The sequence below is a fragment of the Heterodontus francisci genome, unplaced genomic scaffold, assembly GCF_036365525.1.
Source record: "Heterodontus francisci isolate sHetFra1 unplaced genomic scaffold, sHetFra1.hap1 HAP1_SCAFFOLD_53, whole genome shotgun sequence".
Taxonomy (NCBI): domain Eukaryota; kingdom Metazoa; phylum Chordata; class Chondrichthyes; order Heterodontiformes; family Heterodontidae; genus Heterodontus; species Heterodontus francisci.
In genome coordinates, this window is record NW_027141851.1 from 8,962,602 (window position 1) to 8,986,695 (window position 24,094).

Here is a 24,094-nt window from a genome sequence, read left to right on the forward strand (position 1 = left end):
AACACAGACAGACACTGATACCCAGTAACACAGACACACACTGACACCAAGTAACAAAGACATGCACTTACAACAAGTAACATAGACATACACTGAAAACCTGTAACACAGACGCACACTTACACCAAGTAAAAAATACATACACTGACACCCAGTAACAAAGAAATCCACTGACACCAAGTAACAAAGACATACACTGATACCCAGGAACAAATACATGACACCAAGTAACAAAGACATATACTGACACCAAGTCACAAAGACACACACTGACACCCAGTAACAAAGACATACACTGATACCAAGTCACAAAGACATACACTGATACCCAGTCAAACAGACACACACTTACACCAAGTAACACAGACATACACTGACACCAAGTAACAAAGACATACACTGATACCCAGTAACACAGACACACACTTACACCAAGTAACAAAGACAGACACTGATACCCAGTAACACAGACACACACTTACACCAAGTAACAAAGACATACACTGACACCCAGTAACAAAGACATACACTGACACCCAGTAACACAGACACACACGGACACCAAGTAACAAAGACACGCACTTACACCAAGTAACACAGACACACACTGACACCCAGTAACACAGACATACACTGATACCCAGTAACACAGACACACACTTACACCAAGTAACAAAGACATGCACTGATACCCAGTAACACAGACACACACTTACACCAAGTAACACAGACATGCACTGACACCAAGTAACAAAGACATACACTGATACCCAGGAAGACAGACACACACTTACACCAAGTAACACAGACACACACTTACACCAAGTAACAAAGACATACAATTACACGAAGTAATACAGACACACACTTACACCAAGTCACACAGACACACACTGACACCAAGTAACAAAGACACAATCTTACACCAAGTGACACAGACATACACTGACAACAAGTAACAAAGACATACACTGATTCCCAGTAACACAGACACACACATACACCAAGTAACAAAGACAGACAATGATACCCAGTAACACAGACACACACTTAAACCAAGCAGCACAGACATACACTGACACCAAGTAACAAAGACATACAATGATACCCAGTAACACAGACACACACTTCCACCAAGTAACACAGACATACACTGACACCAAGTAACAAAGACATACACTTACACCAAGTAACACAGACATACACTGACACCAAGTAACAAAGACATACAATTACACCAAGTAACAAAGACACACACTTACACCAAGTAACAAAGACAGACACTGACACCAAGTAACAAAGACATACACTTACAACAAGTAACAAAGACATACACTTACACCAAGTAACAAAGACATACACTGATACCAAGTCACAAAGACAGACACTGACACCCAGTAACAAAAACATGCACTGACACCAAGTCACAAAGACATACACTGATACCCAGTAACAAAGACATACACTGATACCCAGTAAGACAGACACACACTTACACCAAGTAACAAAGACACACACTGATACCCAGTAACACAGACACACACTTACACCAAGTAACAAAGACATTCACTGACACCCAGTAACAAAGACATGCACTGACACCCAGTAACACAGACACACACGGACACCAAGTAACAAAAACACACACTTACACCAAGTAACACAGACACACACTGACACCAAGTAAGACAAACAAACACACAGACACCCAGTAACACAGACACACACTGACACCTAGTAACATAGACATACACTGACACCCAGTAACACAGATACACACTGGGCGGCACAGTGGTGCAGTGGTTAGCACTGAAGCCTCACAGCTCCAGGGAACCGGTTCGATTCTGGGTACTGCCTGTGCGGAGTTTGCAGGTTCTCCCTGTGTTTGCGTGGGTTTCCTCCGTGTGCTCCGGTTTCCTCCCACATGCCAAAGACTTGCAGGTTGGTAGGTTAATTGGCCATTATAAATTACCCCTAGTATAGGTAGGTGGTCGGGAAATATATAGGGACCGGTGGGGATTTTATTGGAATATGGGATTCGTGTAGGATTAGTATAAATTGTTGGTTGATGGTCGGCACAGAATCGGTGGGCCCAAGGGCCTGTTTCAGTGCTGCATCTCAAAACTAAACTAAATACTGACACCTAGTGTCACAGACACACACTGACACCCAGTAACACGCACTGATGCACAGGAACACAGACATGCAGTGATACACAGTAACACAGACAGACACTGATACCCAGTAACACAGACACACACTGACACCAAGTAACAAAGACATGCACTTACAACAAGTAACATAGACATACACTGAAAACCTGTAACACAGACGCACACTTACACCAAGTAAAAAAGACATACACTGACACCCAGTAACAAAGAAATCCACTGACACCAAGTAACAAAGACATACACTGATACCCAGGAACAAAGACATGACACCAAGTAACAAAGACATATACTGACACCAAGTCACAAAGACACACACTGACACCCAGTAACAAAGACATACACTGATACCCAGTAACACAGACACACACTTACACCAAGTAACAAAGACAGACACTGATACCCAGTAACACAGACACACACTTACACCAAGTAACAAAGACATACACTGACACCCAGTAACAAAGACATACACTGACACCCAGTAACACAGACACACACGGACACCAAGTAACAAAGACACGCACTTACACCAAGTAACACAGACACACACTGACACCCAGTAACACAGACATACACTGATACCCAGTAACACAGACACACACTTACACCAAGTAACAAAGACATGCACTGATACCCAGTAACACAGACACACACTTACACCAAGTAACACAGACATGCACTGACACCAAGTAACAAAGACATACACTGATACCCAGGAAGACAGACACACACTTACACCAAGTAACACAGACACACACTTACACCAAGTAACAAAGACATACAATTACACGAAGTAACACAGACACACACTTACACCAAGTCACACAGACACACACTGACACCAAGTAACAAAGACACAATCTTACACCAAGTGACACAGACATACACTGACAACAAGTAACAAAGACATACACTGATTCCCAGTAACACAGACACACACATACACCAAGTAACAAAGACAGACAATGATACCCAGTAACACAGACACACACTTACACCAAGCAGCACAGACATACACTGACACCAAGTAACAAAGACATACAATGATACCCAGTAACACAGACACACACCTCCACCAAGTAACACAGACATACACTGACACCAAGTAACAAAGACATACACTTACACCAAGTAACACAGACATACACTGACACCAAGTAACACAGACATACAATTACACCAAGTAACAAAGACATACACTTACACCAAGTAACACAGACATACACTGACACCAAGTAACAATGACATACAATTACACCAAGTAACAAAGACACACACTTACACCAAGTAACAAAGACAGACACTGACACCAAGTAACAAAGACATACACTTACACCAAGTAACAAAGACATACACTGATACCAAGTCACAAAGACAGACACTGACACCCAGTAACAAAAACATACACTGACACCAAGTCACAAAGACATACACTGATACCCAGTAACAAAGACATACACTGATACCCAGTAAGACAGACACACACTTACACCAAGTAACAAAGACACACACTGATACCCAGTAACACAGACACACACTTACACCAAGTAACAAAGACATTCACTGACACCCAGTAACAAAGACATGCACTGACACCCAGTAACACAGACACACACGGACACCAAGTAACAAAAACACACACTTACACCAAGTAACACCGACACACACTGACACCAAGTAAGACAAACAAACACACAGACACCCAGTAACACAGACACACACTGACACCTAGTAACATAGACATACACTGACACCCAGTAACACAGATACACACTGGGAGGCACAGTGGTGCAGTGGTTAGCACTGAAGCCTCACAGCTCCAGGGAACCGGTTCGATTCTGGGTCCTGCCTGTGCGGAGTTTGCAGGTTCTCCCTGTGTTTGCGTGGGTTTCCTCCGTGTGCTCCGGTTTCCTCCCACATGCCAAAGACTTGCAGGTTGGTAGGTTAATTGGCCATTATAAATTGCCCCTAGTATAGGTAGGTGGTCGGGAAATATATAGGGACCGGTGGGGATTTTATTGGAATATGGGATTCGTGTAGGATTAGTATAAATTGTTGGTTGATGGTCGGCACAGAATCGGTGGGCCCAAGGGCCTGTTTCAGTGCTGCATCTCAAAACTAAACTAAATACTGACACCTAGTGTCACAGACACACACTGACACCCAGTAACACGCACTGATGCACAGGAACACAGACATGCAGTGATACACAGTAACACAGACAGACACTGATACCCAGTAACACAGACACACACTGACACCAAGTAACAAAGACATGCACTTACAACAAGTAACATAGACATACACTGAAAACCTGTAACACAGACGCACACTTACACCAAGTAAAAAAGACATACACTGACACCCAGTAACAAAGAAATCCACTGACACCAAGTAACAAAGACATACACTGATACCCAGGAACAAAGACATGACACCAAGTAACAAAGACATATACTGACACCAAGTCACAAAGACACACACTGACACCCAGTAACAAAGACATACACTGATACCCAGTAACACAGACACACACTTACACCAAGTAACAAAGACAGACACTGATACCCAGTAACACAGACACACACTTACACCAAGTAACAAAGACATACACTGACACCCAGTAACAAAGACATACACTGACACCCAGTAACACAGAAACACACGGACACCAAGTAACAAAGACACGCACTTACACCAAGTAACACAGACACACACTGACACCCAGTAACACAGACATACACTGATACCCAGTAACACAGACACACACTTACACCAAGTAACAAAGACATGCACTGATACCCAGTAACACAGACACACACTTACACCAAGTAACACAGACATGCACTGACACCAAGTAACAAAGACATACACTGATACCCAGGAAGACAGACACACACTTACACCAAGTAACACAGACACACACTTACACCAAGTAACAAAGACATACAATTACACGAAGTAACACAGACACACACTTACACCAAGTCGCACAGACACACACTGACACCAAGTAACAAAGACACAATCTTACACCAAGTGACACAGACATACACTGACAACAAGTAACAAAGACATACACTGATTCCCAGTAACACAGACACACACATACACCAAGTAACAAAGACAGACAATGATACCCAGTAACACAGACACACACTTACACCAAGCAGCACAGACATACACTGACACCAAGTAACAAAGACATACAATGATACCCAGTAACACAGACACACACTTCCACCAAGTAACACAGACATACACTGACACCAAGTAACAAAGACATACACTTACACCAAGTAACACAGACATACACTGACACCAAGTAACAAAGACATACAATTACACCAAGTAACAAAGACACACACTTACACCAAGTAACAAAGACACACACTTACACCAAGTAACAAAGACAGACACTGACACCAAGTAACAAAGACATACACTTACAACAAGTAACAAAGACATGCACTTACACAAAGTAACACAGACATACACTGACACCAAGTAGCAAAGACATACACTGACACCAAGTAACAAAGACATATACTTACACCAAGTAACAAAGACAGACAATTACACCAAGTAACAAAGACATACACTTTCACCAAGTATTTTGACATACACTGACACCAAGTAACAAAGACATACACTGATACCTAGTAACACAGACACACACTTACACCAAGTAACAAAGACATACACTGACACCAAGTCACAAAGACACACACTGACACCCAGTAACAAAGACATGCACTGATACCAAGTCACAAAGACATACACTGATACCCAGTAACACAGACACACACTTACACCTAGTAACACAGACATACACTGACACCAAGTAACAAAGACATACACTGATACCCAGTAACACAGACACACACTTACACCAAGTAACAAAGACAGACACTGATACCCAGTAACACAGACACACAATTACACCAAGTAACAAAGACATACACTGACACCCAGTAACAAAGACATACACTGACACCCAGTAACACAGACACACACGGACACCAAGTAACAAAGACACTCACTTACACCAAGTAACACAGACACACACTGACACCCAGTAACACAGACATACACTGATACCCAGTAACACAGACACACACTTACACCAAGTAACAAACACAGACACTGATACCCAGTAACACAGACACACACTTACACCAAGTAACACAGACATGCACTGACACCAAGTAACAAAGACATACACTGATACCCAGGAACACAGACACACACTTACACCAAGTAACACAGACACACACTTACACCAAGTAACAAAGACATACAATTACACCAAGTAACACAGACACACACTTACACCAAGTCACACAGACACACACTGACACCAAGTAACAAAGACACAATCTTACACCAATTAACACAGACATACACTGACAACAAGTAACAAAGACATACACTGATTCCCAGTAACACAGACACACACTTACACCAAGTAAGAAAGACAGACACTGATACCCAGTAACACAGACACACACTTACACCAAGCAGCACAGGCATACACTGACACCAAGTAACAAAGACATACACTGATACCCAGTAACACAGACACACACTTATGCCAAGTAACAAAGACAGACACTGATACCCAGTAACACAGACACACACTTACACCAAGTAACAAAGACATACACTGACACCCAGTAACAAAGACATACACTGACACCCAGTAACACAGACACACAGGGACACCAAGTAACAAAGACACGCACTTACACCAAGTAACACAGACACACACTGACACCCAGTAACACAGACATACACTGATACCCAGTAACACAGGCACACACTTACACCAAGTAACAAAGACAGACACTGATACCCAGTAACAGAGAAACACACTTACACCAAGCAACACAGACATACACTGACACCAAGTAACAAAGACATACACTGATACCCAGTAACACAGACACACACTTACACCAAGTAACATAGACATGCACTGACACCAAGCAACAAAGACATACACTGATACCCAGGAACACAGACACACACTTACACCAAGTAGCACAGACACACACTTACACCAAGTAACAAAGACATACAATTACACCAAGTAACACAGACACACACTTACACCAAGTCACACAGACACACACTGACACCAAGTAACAAAGACACAATCTTACACCAAGTAACACAGACATACACTGACAACAAGTAACAAAGACATACACTGATTCCCAGCAACACAGACACACACTTACACCAAGTAACAAAGACAGACACTGATACCCAGTAACACAGACACACACTTACACCAAGCAGCACAGACATACACTGACACCAAGTAACAAAGACATACACTGATACCAAGTAACACAGACACACACTTACACCTAGTAACACAGACATACACTGACACCAAGTAACAAAGACATACACTTACACCAAGTAGCACAGACATACACTTACACCAAGTAACAAAGACATACAATTACAACAAGTAACAAAGACACACACTTACACCAAGTAACAAAGACATACACTTACACCAAGTAACTAAGACAGACACTGATACCCAGTAACACAGACACACACTTACACCAAGCAACACAGACATACAATGACACCAAGTAACAAAGACATACACTGATACCCAGTAACACAGACACACACTTACACCAAGTAACATAGACATGCACTGACACCAAGTAACAAAGACATACACTGATACCCAGGAACACAGACACACACTTACACCAAGTAACACAGACACACACTTACACCAAGTAACAAAGACATACAATTACACCAAGTAACACAGACACACACTTACACCAAGTCACACAGACACACACTGACACCAAGTAACAAAGACACAATCTTACACCAAGTAACACAGACATACACTGACAACAAGTAACAAAGACATACACTGATTCCCAGCAACACAGACACACACTTACACCAAGTAACAAAGACAGACACTGATACCCAGTAACACAGACACACACTTACACCAAGCAGCACAGACATACACTGACACCAAGTAACAAAGACATACACTGATACCAAGTAACACAGACACACACTTACACCTAGTAACACAGACATACACTGACACCAAGTAACAAAGACATACACTTACACCAAGTAGCACAGACATACACTTACACCAAGTAACAAAGACATACAATTACAACAAGTAACAAAGACACACACTTACACCAAGTAACAAAGACATACACTTACACCAAGTAACTAAGACAGACACTGATACCCAGTAACACAGACACACACTTACACCAAGCAACACAGACATACACTGACACCAAGTAACAAAAACATGCACTGATACCCAGTAACACAGACACACACTTACACCAAGTAACACAGACATGCACTGACACCAAGTAACAAAGACATACACTGATACCCAGGAACACAGACACACACTTACACCAAGTAACACAGACACACACTTACACCAAGTAACAAAGACATACAATTACAACAAGTAACACAGACACACACTTACACCAAGTCACACAGACACACACATTGACACCAAGTAACAAAGACACACACTTACACCAAGTAACACAGACACACACTGACACCCAGTAACACAGGCACACACTTACACCACGTAACACAGACATACACTGACACCAAGTAACAAAGACATACACTGATACCCAGTAACACAGACACACACTTACACCAAGTAACAAAGACAGACACTGCTACCCAGTAACACAGACACACACTTACACCAAGCAACACAGACATACACTGACACCATGTAACAAAGACATACACTGATACCCAGTAACACAGACACACACTTACACCAAGTAACACAGACATACACTGACACCAAGTAACAAAGACATACACTTACACCAAGTAACACAGACATACACTGACACCAAGTAACAAAGACATACAATTACACCAAGTAACAAAGACACACACTTACACCAAGTAACACAGACATACACTGACACCAAGTAACAAAGACATACACTGATACCCAGTAACACAGACACACACTTATACCAAGTAACAAAGACAGACACTGATACCCAGTAACACAGACACACACTTACACCAAGTAACATAGACATGCACTGACACCAAGTAACAAAGACATACACTGATACCCAGGAACACAGACACACACTTACACCAAGTAACACAGACACACACTTACACCAAGTAACAAAGACATACAATTACACCAAGTAACACAGACACACACTTACACCAAGTCACACAGACACACACTGACACCAAGTAACAAAGACACAATCTTACACCAAGTAACACAGACATACACTGACAACAAGTAACAAAGACATACACTGATTCCCAGCAACACAGACACACACTTACACCAAGTAACAAAGACAGACACTGATACCCAGTAACACAGACACACACTTACACCAAGCAGCACAGACATACACTGACACCAAGTAACAAAGACATACACTGATACCCAGTAACACAGACACACACTTACACCTAGTAACACAGACATACACTGACACCAAGTAACAAAGACATACACTTACACCAAGTAACACAGACATACACTTACACCAAGTAACAAAGACATACAATTACAACAAGTAACAAAGACACACACTTACACCAAGTAACAAAGACATACACTTACACCAAGTAACTAAGACAGACACTGATACCCAGTAACACAGACACACACTTACACCAAGCAACACAGACATACACTGACACCAAGTAACAAAAACATGCACTGATACCCAGTAACACAGACACACACTTACACCAAGTAACACAGACATGCACTGACACCAAGTAACAAAGACAGACACTGATACCCAGGAACACAGACACACACTTACACCAAGTAACACAGACACACACTTACACCAAGTAACAAAGACATACAATTACAACAAGTAACACAGACACACACTTACACCAAGTCACACAGACACACACATTGACACCAAGTAACAAAGACACACACTTACACCAAGTAACACAGACATACACTGACACCAAGTAACAAAGACATACACTGATACCCAGTAACACAGACACACACTTACACCAAGTAACACAGACATACACTGACACCAAGTAACGAAGATATACACTTACACCAAGTAACACAGACATACACTGACACCAAGTAACAAAGACATACAATTACACCAAGTAACAAAGACACACACTTACACCAAGTAACACAGACATACACTGACACCAAGTAACAAAGACATACACTGATACCCAGTAACACAGACACACACTTATACCAAGTAACAAAGACAGACACTGATACCCAGTAACACAGACACACACTTACACCAAGTAACAAAGACATACACTGACACCCAGTAACAAAGACATACACTGACACCCAGTAACTCAGACACACACGGACACCAAGTAACAAAGACACGCACTTACACCAAGTAACACAGACACACACTGACACCCAGTAACACAGACATACACTGATACCCAGTAACACAGGCACACACTTACACCAAGTAACAAAGACAGACACTGATACCCAGTAACACAGAAACACACGTACACCAAGCAACACAGACATACACTGACACCAAGTAACAAAGACATACACTGATACCCAGTAACACAGACACACACTTACACCACGTAACACAGACATGCACTGACACCAAGTAACAAAGACATACACTGATACCCAGGAACGCAGACACACACTTACACCAAGTAACACAGACACACACTTACACCAAGTAACAAAGACATACAATTACACCAAGTAACACAGACACACACTTACACCAAGTAACACAGACACACACTTACACCAAGTAACAAAGACATACAATTACACCAAGTAACACAGACACGCACTTACACCAAGTAACACAGACACACACTGACACCCAGTAACACAGACATACACTGATACCCAGTAACACAGGCACACACTTACACCAAGTAACAAAGACAGACACTGATACCCAGTAACACAGAAACACACGTACACCAAGCAACACAGACATACACTGACACCAAGTAACAAAGACATACACTGATACCCAGTAACACAGACACACACTTACACCACGTAACACAGACATGCACTGACACCAAGTAACAAAGACATACACTGATACCCAGGAACGCAGACACACACTTACACCAAGCAACACTGACATACACTGACATCAAGCAACAAAGACATACACTGATACCCAGGAACACAGACACACACTTACACCAAGTAACAAAGACATACACTTACACCAAGTAACACAGACATACACTGACACCAAGTAACAAAGACATACACTGACACCAAGTAACAAAGACATACAATTACACAAAGTAACACAGACACACATTTACACCAAGTCACACAGACACACACCGACACCAAGTAACAAAGATACACACTTACACCAAGTAACACAGACACACACTGACACCCAGTAACACAGACACACAATTACACCAAGTAACACAGACATGCACTGACACCAAGTAAAAAAGACATACACTGATACCCAGTAACACAGACACACACTTACACCAAGTAACAAAGACAGACACTGATACCCGGTAACACAGACACACACTTACAACAAGCAACACTGACATACACTGACACCAAGTAACAAAGACATACACTGACACCAAGTAACAAAGACACACACTTACACCAAGTAACAAAGACAGACACTGATACCCAGTAACACAGACACACACTTACACCAAGTAACAAAGACATACACTGACACCAACTAACACAGTCACACAGTGACACCCAGTAACAAAGACATACACTCACACCAAGTCACAAAGACATACATTGATACCAAGTCACAAAGACATATACTGATACCCGGTAACACAGACACACACTGACATCAGGTAGCAAAGACATACAATTACACCAAGTAACAAAGACGTAACCTTACACCAAGTAACAAAGACATACACTGACACCAAGTAACAAAGACATACACTGACACCCAGTAACACAGACACACACGGACACCAAGTAACAAATACATACACTTTCACCAAGTATCAAAGACACACACTTACACCAAGTAACACAGACATACACTGACACCAAGTAAGAAAGACATACACTGATACCCAGTAACACAGACACACACTTACACCAAGTAACAAATACAGACACTGACACCCAGTAACACAGACATACACTGATACCCAGTAACACTGACACACACTTGCACCAAGTAACAAAGACAGACACTGATACCCAGTAACACAGACACACACTTACGCCAAGCAACACTGACATACACTGACATCAAGTAACAAAGACATACACTGATAACCAGTAACACAGACACACACTTACACCAAGTAACACAGACATACACTGACACCAAGCAACAAAGACATACACTGATACCCAGGAACACAGACACACACTTACACCAAGTAACAAAGACATACACTTACACCAAGTAACACAGACATACACTGACACCAAGTAACAAAGACATACACTGACACCAAGTAACAAAGACATACAATTACACAAAGTAACACAGACACACATTTACACCAAGTCACACAGACACACACCGACACCAAGTAACAAAGACACACACTTACACCAAGTAACACAGACACACACTGACACCCAGTAACACAGACACACAATTACACCAAGTAACACAGACATGCACTGACACCAAGTAAAAAAGACATGCACTGATACCCAGTAACACAGACACACACTTACACCAAGTAACAAAGACAGACACTGATACCCGGTAACACAGACACACACTTACAACAAGCAACACAGACATACACTGACACCAAGTAACAAAGACATACACTGATACCCAGTAACACAGACACACACTTACACCAAGTAACACAGACATACACTGACACCAAGTAACAAAGACATACACTTACACAAAGTAACACAGATATACACTGACACCAAGTAACAAAGACACACACTTACACCAAGTAACACAGACATACACTGACACCAAGTAACAAAGACATACAATTACACCAAGTAACACAGACACACACTTACACCAAGTCACACAGACACACACACACCAAGTAACACAGACACACACTGTCAACCAGTAACACAGACACACACTTACACCAAGTAACACAGACATACACTGACACCAAGTAACAAAGACATACACTGACACCAAGTAACAAAGACATACACTGACACCCAGTAACACAGACACACACGGACACCAAGTAACAAATACATACACTTTCACCAAGTATCAAAGACACACACTTACACCAAGTAACACAGACATACACTGACACCAAGTAAGAAAGACATACACTGATACCCAGTAACACAGACACACACTTACACCAAGTAACAAATACAAACACTGACACCCAGTAACACAGACATACACTGATACCCAGTAACACTGACACACACTTGCACCAAGTAACAAAGACAGACACTGATACCCAGTAACACAGACACACACTTACGCCAAGCAACACTGACATACACTGACATCAAGTAACAAAGACATACACTGATACCCAGTAACACAGACACACACTTACACCAAGTAACACAGACATACACTGACACCAAGCAACAAAGACATACACTGATACCCAGGAACACAGACACACACTTACACCAAGTAACAAAGACATACACTTACACCAAGTAACACAGACATACAATGACACCAAGTAACAAAGACATACACTGACACCAAGTAACAAAGACATACAATTACACAAAGTAACACAGACACACATTTACACCAAGTCACACAGACACACACCGACACCAAGTAACAAAGACACACACTTACACCAAGTAACACAGACACACACTGACACCCAGTAACACAGACACACAATTACACCAAGTAACACAGACATGCACTGACACCAAGTAAAAAAGACATACACTGATACCCAGTAACACAGACACACACTTACACCAAGTAACAAAGACAGACACTGATACCCGGTAACACAGACACACACTTACAACAAGCAACACAGACATACACTGACACCAAGTAACAAAGACATACACTGATACCCAGTAACACAGACACACACTTACACCAAGTAACACAGACATACACTGACACCAAGTAACAAAGACATACACTTACACAAAGTAACACAGATATACACTGACACCAAGTAACAAAGACACACACTTACACCAAGTAACACAGACATACACTGACACCAAGTAACAAAGACATACAATTACACCAAGTAACACAGACACACACTTACACCAAGTCACACAGACACACACACACCAAGTAACACAGACACACACTGTCAACCAGTAACACAGACACACACTTACACCAAGTAACACAGACACACACTGACACCCAGTAACACAGACACACAATTACACCAAGTAACACAGACATGCACTGACACCAAGTAAAAAAGACATACACTGATACCCAGTAACACAGACACACACTTACACCAAGTAACAAAGACAGACACTGATACCCGGTAACACAGACACACACTTACAACAAGCAACACAGACATACACTGACACCAAGTAACAAAGACATACACTGACACCAAGTAACAAAGACATACAATTACACCAAGTAACAAAGACACACACTTACACCAAGTAACAAAGACAGACACTGATACCCAGTAACACAGACACACACTTACACCAAGTAACAAAGACATACACTGACACCAACTAACACAGTCACACAGTGACACCCAGTAACAAAGACATACACTCACACCAAGTCACAAAGACATACATTGATACCAAGTCACAAAGACATATACTGATACCCGGTAACACAGACACACACTGACATCAGGTAGCAAAGACATACAATTACACCAAGTAACAAAGACGTAACCTTACACCAAGTAACAAAGACATACACTGACACCAAGTAACAAAGACATACACTGACACCCAGTAACACAGACACACACGGACACCAAGTAACAAATACATACACTTTCACCAAGTATCAAAGACACACACTTACACCAAGTAACACAGACATACACTGACACCAAGTAAGAAAGACATACACTGATACCCAGTAACACAGACACACACTTACACCAAGTAACAAATACAGACACTGACACCCAGTAACACAGACATACACTGATACCCAGTAACACTGACACACACTTGCACCAAGTAACAAAGACAGACACTGATACCCAGTAACACAGACACACACTTACGCCAAGCAACACTGACATACACTGACATCAAGTAACAAAGACATACACTGATACCCAGTAACACAGACACACACTTACACCAAGTAACACAGACATACACTGACACCAAGCAACAAAGACATACACTGATACACAGGAACACAGACACACACTTACACCAAGTAACAAAGACATACACTTACACCAAGTAAGACAGACATACACTGACACCAAGTAACAAAGACATACACTGACACCAAGTAACAAAGACATACAATTACACAAAGTAACACAGACACACATTTACACCAAGTCACACAGACACACACCGACACCAAGTAACAAAGACACACACTTACACCAAGTAACACAGACACACACTGACACCCAGTAACACAGACACACAATTACACCAAGTAACACAGACATGCACTGACACCAAGTAAAAAAGACATACACTGATACCCAGTAACACAGACACACACTTACACCAAGTAACAAAGACAGACACTGATACCCGGTAACACAGACACACACTTACAACAAGCAACACAGACATACACTGACACCAAGTAACAAAGACATACACTGATACCCAGTAACACAGACACACACTTACACCAAGTAACACAGACATACACTGACACCAAGTAACAAAGACATACACTTACACAAAGTAACACAGATATACACTGACACCAAGTAACAAAGACACACACTTACACCAAGTAACACAGACATACACTGACACCAAGTAACAAAGACATACAATTACACCAAGTAACAAAGACACACACTTACACCAAGTAACAAAGACAGACACTCATACCCAGTAACACAGACACACACTTACACCAAGTAACAAAGACATACACTGACACCAACTAACACAGTCACACAGTGACACCCAGTAACAAAGACATACACTGACACCAAGTCACAAAGACATACATTGATACCAAGTCACAAAGACATATACTGATACCCAGTAACACAGACACACACTGACATCAGGTAACAAAGACATTCAATTACACCAAGTAACAAAGACGTAACCTTACACCAAGTAACAAAGACATACACTGACACCAAGTAACAAAGACATACACTGACACCCAGTAACACAGACACACACGGACACCAAGTAACAAATACATACACTTTCACCAAGTATCAAAGACACACACTTGCACCAAGTAACACAGACATACACTGACACCAAGTAAGAAAGACATACACTGATACCCAGTAACACAGACACACACTTACACCAAGTAACAAATACAGACACTGACACCCAGTAACACAGACATACACTGATACCCAGTAACACTGACACACACTTGCACCAAGTAACAAAGACAGACACTGATACCCAGTAACACAGACACACACTTACACCAAGCAACACTGACATACACTGACATCAAGCAACAAAGACATACACTGATACCCAGGAACACAGACACACACTTACACCAAGTAACAAAGACATACACTTACACCAAGTAACACAGACATACACTGACACCAAGTAACAAAGACATACACTGACACCAAGTAACAAAGACATACAATTACACAAAGTAACACAGACACACATTTACACCATGTCACACAGACACACACCGACACCAAGTAACAAAGATACACACTTACACCAAGTAACACAGACACACACTGACACCCAGTAACACAGACACACAATTACACCAAGTAACACAGACATGCACTGACACCAAGTAAAAAAGACATACACTGATACCCAGTAACACAGACACACACTTACACCAAGTAACAAAGACAGACACTGATACCCGGTAACACAGACACACACTTACAACAAGCAACACAGACATACACTGACACCAAGTAACAAAGACATACACTGACACCAAGTAACAAAGACATACAATTACACCAAGTAACAAAGACACACACTTACACCAAGTAACAAAGACAGACACTGATACCCAGTAACACAGACACACACTTACACCAAGTAACAAAGACATACACTGACACCAACTAACTCAGTCACACAGTGACACCCAGTAACAAAGACATACACTCACACCAAGTCACAACGACATACATTGATACCAAGTCACAAAGACATATACTGATACCCGGTAACACAGACACACACTGACATCAGGTAGCAAAGACATACAATTACACCAAGTAACAAAGACGTAACCTTACACCAAGTAACAAAGACATACACTGACACCAAGTAACAAAGACATACACTGACACCCAGTAACACAGACACACACGGACACCAAGTAACAAATACATACACTTTCACCAAGTATCAAAGACACACACTTACACCAAGTAACACAGACATACACTGACACCAAGTAAGAAAGACATACACTGATACCCAGTAACACAGACACACACTTACACCAAGTAACAAATGCAGACACTGACACCCAGTAACACAGACATACACTGATACCCAGTAACACTGACACACACTTGCACCAAGTAACAAAGACAGACACTGATACCCAGTAACACAGACACACACTTACGCCAAGCAACACTGACATACACTGACACCAAGCAACAAAGACATACACTGATACCCAGGAACACAGACACACACTTACACCAAGTAACAAAGACATACACTTACACCAAGTAACACAGACATACACTGACACCAAGTAACAAAGACATACACTGACACCAAGTAACAAAGACATACAATTACACAAAGTAACACAGACACACATTTACACCAAGTCACACAGACACACACCGACACCAAGTAACAAAGACACACACTTACACCAAGTAACACAGACACACACTGACACCCAGTAACACAGACACACAATTACACCAAGTAACACAGACATGCACTGACACCAAGTAAAAAAGACATACACTGATACCCAGTAACACAGACACACACTTACACCAAGTAACAAAGACAGACACTGATACCCGGTAACACAGACACACACTTACAACAAGCAACACAGACATACACTGACACCAAGTAACAAAGACATACACTGATACCCAGTAACACAGACACACACTTACACCAAGTAACACAGACATACACTGACACCAAGTAACAAAGACATACACTTACACAAAGTAACACAGATATACACTGACACCAAGTAACAAAGACACACAGATACACCAAGTAACACAGACATACACTGACACCCAGTAACAAAGACATACAATTACACCAAGTAACACAGACACACACTTACACCAAGTCACACAGACACACACACACCAAGTAACACAGACACACACTGTCAACCAGTAACACAGACACACACTTACACCAAGTAACACAGACATACAATGACACCAAGTAACAAAGACATGCACTGATACCCAATAACACAGACACACACTTACACCAAGTAACACAGACATATACTGACACCAAGTAACAAAGACATACACTGATACACAGGAACACAGACACACACTTACAACAAGTAACACAGACACACACTTACACCAAGTAACAAAGACATACACTAACACCAAGTAACACAGACATACACTGACACCAAGTAACAAAGACATACAATTACACCAAGTAACAAAGACACACACTTACACCAAGTAACAAAGACAGACACTGATACCCAGTAACACAGACACACACTTACACCAAGTAACAAAGACATACACTGACACCAACTAACACAGTCACACAGTGACACCCAGTAACAAAGACATACACTGACACCAAGTCACAAAGACATACATTGATACCAAGTCACAAAGACATATACTGATACCCAGTAACACAGACACACACTGACATCAGGTAACAAAGACATACAATTACACCAAGTAACAAATACGTAACCTTACACCAAGTAACAAAGACATACACTGACACCAAGTAACAAAGACATACACTGACACCCAGTAACACAGACACACACGGACACCAAGTAACAAAGACATACACTGACACCAAGTAACACAGACAGACACTGACACCCAGTAACAAAGACATACACTGATACCAATCACAAAGACGTAGACTGATAACCACTAACACAAACAACCACACACTGACACCCAGTAACACAGAGACACGCTGACACCAAGTAACACAGACATGCACTGACACCAAGTAAAAAAGACATACACTGATACCCAGTAACACAGACACACACTTACACCAAGTAACAAAGACAGACACTGATACCCGGTAACACAGACACAGACTTACAACAAGCAGCACAGACATACACTGACACCAAGTAACAATGACATACACTGATACCCAGTAACACAGACACACACTTACACCAAGTAACAAAGACATACACTGACACCAACGAACACAGTCACACACTGACACCCAGTAACAAAGACATACACTGACACCAAGTCACAAAGACATACACTGATACCAAGTCACAAAGACATATACTGATACCCAGTAACACAGACACACACTGACATCAGGTAACAAAGACATACAATTACACCAAGTAACAAAGACGTAACCTTACACCAAGTAACAAAGACATACACTGACACCAAGTAACAAAGACATACACTGACACCCAGTAACACAGACACACACGGACACCAAGTAACAAAGACATACACTGACACCAACGAACACAGTCACACACTGACACCCAGTAACAAAGACATACACTGACACCAAGTCACAAAGACATACACTGATACCAAGTCACAAAGACATACACTGATAACCACTAACACAAACAACCACACACTGACACCCAGTAACACAGAGACACACTGACACCAAGTAACACAGACATGCACTGACACCAAGTAAAAAAGACATACACTGATACCCAGTAACACAGACACACACTTACACCAAGTAACAAAGACAGACACTGATACCCGGTAACACAGACACACACTTACAACAAGCAACACAGACATACACTGACACCAAGTAACAATGACATACACTGATACCCAGTAACACAGACACACACTGACACCAAGCAACAAAGACATACACTGACACCAACTAACACAGTCACACACTGAAACCCAGTAACAAAGACATACACTGACACCAAGTCACAAAGACATACACTGATACCAAGTCACAAAGACATATACTGATATCCAGTAACACAGACACACACTGACATCAGGTAAAAAAGACATACAATTACACCAAGTAACAAAGACGTAACCTTACACCAAGTAACAAAGACATACACTGACACCAAGTAACAAAGACATACACTGACACCCAGTAACACAGACACACACGGACACCAAGTAACAAAGACATACACTGACACCAAGTAACACAGACAGACACTGACACCCAGTAACAAAGACATACACTGATACCAAGTCACAAAGACATACACTGATAACCACTAACACAAACAACCACACACTGACACCCAGTAACACAGAGACACGCTGACACCAAGTAACACAGACATGCACTGACACCAAGTAAAAAAGACATACACTGATACCCAGTAACACAGACACACACTTACACCAAGTAACAAAGACAGACACTGATACCCGGTAACACAGACACACACTTACAACAAGCAACACAGACATACACTGACACCAAGTAACAATGACATACACTGATACCCAGTAACACAGACACACACTTACAGCAAGTAACACAGACATACACTGACAACAAGTAACAAAGACATACACTTGCACAAAGTAACACAGACATACACTGACACCAAGTAACAAAGACATACAATTACACCAAGTAACACAGACACACACTTACACCAAGTCACACAGACACACACACACAAAGTAACACAGACACACACTGTCACCCAGTAACACAGACACACACTTACACCAAGTAACACAGACATACACTGACACCAAGTAACAAAGACATGCACTGATACCCAGTAACACAGACACACACTTACACCAGGTAACACAGACATATACTGACACCAAGTAACAAAGACATACACTGATACCAAGGAACACAGACACACACTTACAACAAGTAACACAGACACACACTTACACCAAGTAACACAGACATACACTAACACCAAGTAACACAGACATACACTGACACCAAGTAACAAAGACATACAATTACACCAAGTAACAAAGACACACACTTACAACAAGTAACAGAGACAGACACTGATACCCAGTAACACAGACACACACTTACACCAAGTAACAAAGACATACACTGACACCAACTAACACAGTCACACACTGACACCCAGTAACAAAGACATACACTGACACCAAGTCACAAAGCCATACACTGATACCAAGTCACAAAGACATATACTGATACCCAGTAACACAGACACACACTGACATCAGGTAACAAAGACATAAAATTACACCAAGTAACAAAGACGTAACCTTACACCAAGTAACAAAGACATACACTGACACCAAGTAACAAAGACATACACTTACACCAAGTAACACAGACAGACACTGACACCCAGTAACAAAGACATACACTGATACAAGTCACAAAGACATACACTGATAACCACTAACTCAAACAACCACACACTGACACCCAGTAACACAGAGACACACTGACACCCAGTAAAGAAGACATACACTGACACCAAGTGACAAAGACATACACTGATGCCCAGTAACACAGGCACACACTGACACCAATTAACAATGGCACACACTGCGGGGGGGGTGGTGAGGGGGGGGCACATTGGCGCATTGATTAGCACCGCAGCCTCACAGCTCCAGGGACCAGGGTTCGATTCTGGGTACTGCCGGTGCGGAGTTTGCAAGTTCTCCCTTGTCTGCGTGGGTTTCCTCCGAGTGCTCCGGTTTCCTCCCACATGCTAAAGACTTGCAGGTTGATATGTTAATTGACAATCATAAATTGCCCCTAGTATAGGTAGGTGGTAGGGAAATATATAGCTGATAGGTGGGGATGTGATAGGAATACGGGATTAGTGCAGGATTAGTATAAATGGGTGGTTGATGGTCGGCACAGACTCGGCGGGCCGAAGGGCCTGTTTCAGTGCTGTATCTCTAAATTAAACTAAATACTGACACCTAGTGTCACTGAAACCCAGTAACACAAACAAACACACACTGACACCCAGTCACACAGAGAAACACTGATACAATGACACCAAGTAACACAGACACACACTGACACCCAGTAACAAAGACATACACTGATACCAAGTCACAAAGACATACACTGATACCCAGTAACAGAAACAAACACACACTGACACCCAGTGGCACAGAGAAACACTGATATACAGTAACAATGACATACACTGACACCAAGTAACACAGACACACACTGACACCCAGTAAAAAAGACAGACACTGACACCAAGTCACAAAGAAATACACTGATACCAAGTCACAGAGACATACACTGATACCCAGTAACACAGACACACACTGACACGCAGTAACAAAGACATACACTGACACCAAGTAACAAAGACATACACTGATACCCAGTAACACAGACACACACTTACACCAAGTAACACAGACATACACTGACACCCAGTAACAAAGACACAAACTTACACCAAGTAACAAAGACATACACTGACACCCAGAAACAAAGACATACACTGACACCCAGTAACGCAGACACACACGGACACCAAGTAACAAAGACACAGACTTACACCAAGTAACACAGACACACCCTGACACCCAGTAACACAAACAAACACACTGACACCAGGTAACACAGACATACACTGACATCAAGTAACAAAGACACACACTTACACCAAGTAACACAGACATACACTGACACCTAGTAACAAAGACAGACAATTACACCAAGTAACAAAGACATGCACTTACACCAAGTATTTTGACATACACTGACACCAAGTAGCAAAGAAATACACTGATACCCAGTAACATAGACACACAGACACCAAGTAACAAAGACATACACTGACACCAAGTCACAAAGACACACACTGACACCCAGTAACACAAACAAACACACACTGACACTCAGTAACACAGAGAAACACTGATACACAGTAACAAAGACATTCACTTACACCAAGTAACAAAGACATACACTGACACCAAGTCACATAGACACACACTGAAACCCAGTAACAAAGACATACACTGACACCAAGTCACAAAGACATACACTGATACCCAGTAACACAGACACACACATACACCAAGTAACAAAGACATACACTGATACCCAGTAACACAGACACACACTTACACCAAGTAACAAAGTCACACACTGACACCAAGTCACAAAGACACACACTGACACCAAGTAACACTGACATACACTGACATCAAGTAACAAAGACATACACTGTTACCCAGTAACACAGACACACACTTACACCAAGTAACAAAGACATACACTGATACCAAGTAACACAGACACACACTTACACCAAGTAACACAGACACACACTTCCACTAAGTAACAAAGACACACACTTACACCAAGTAACACAGACATACACTGACACCATGTAACAAAGACATGCACTGATACCCAGTAACACAGACATACACTGACACCAAGTAACAAAGACATACACAGACACAAAGAAACAAAGACATACACTGATACCCAGTGACACAGACACACACTTACACCAAGTAACAAAGACAAACACTGACACCAAGTAACAAAGACATCCACTGACACCAAG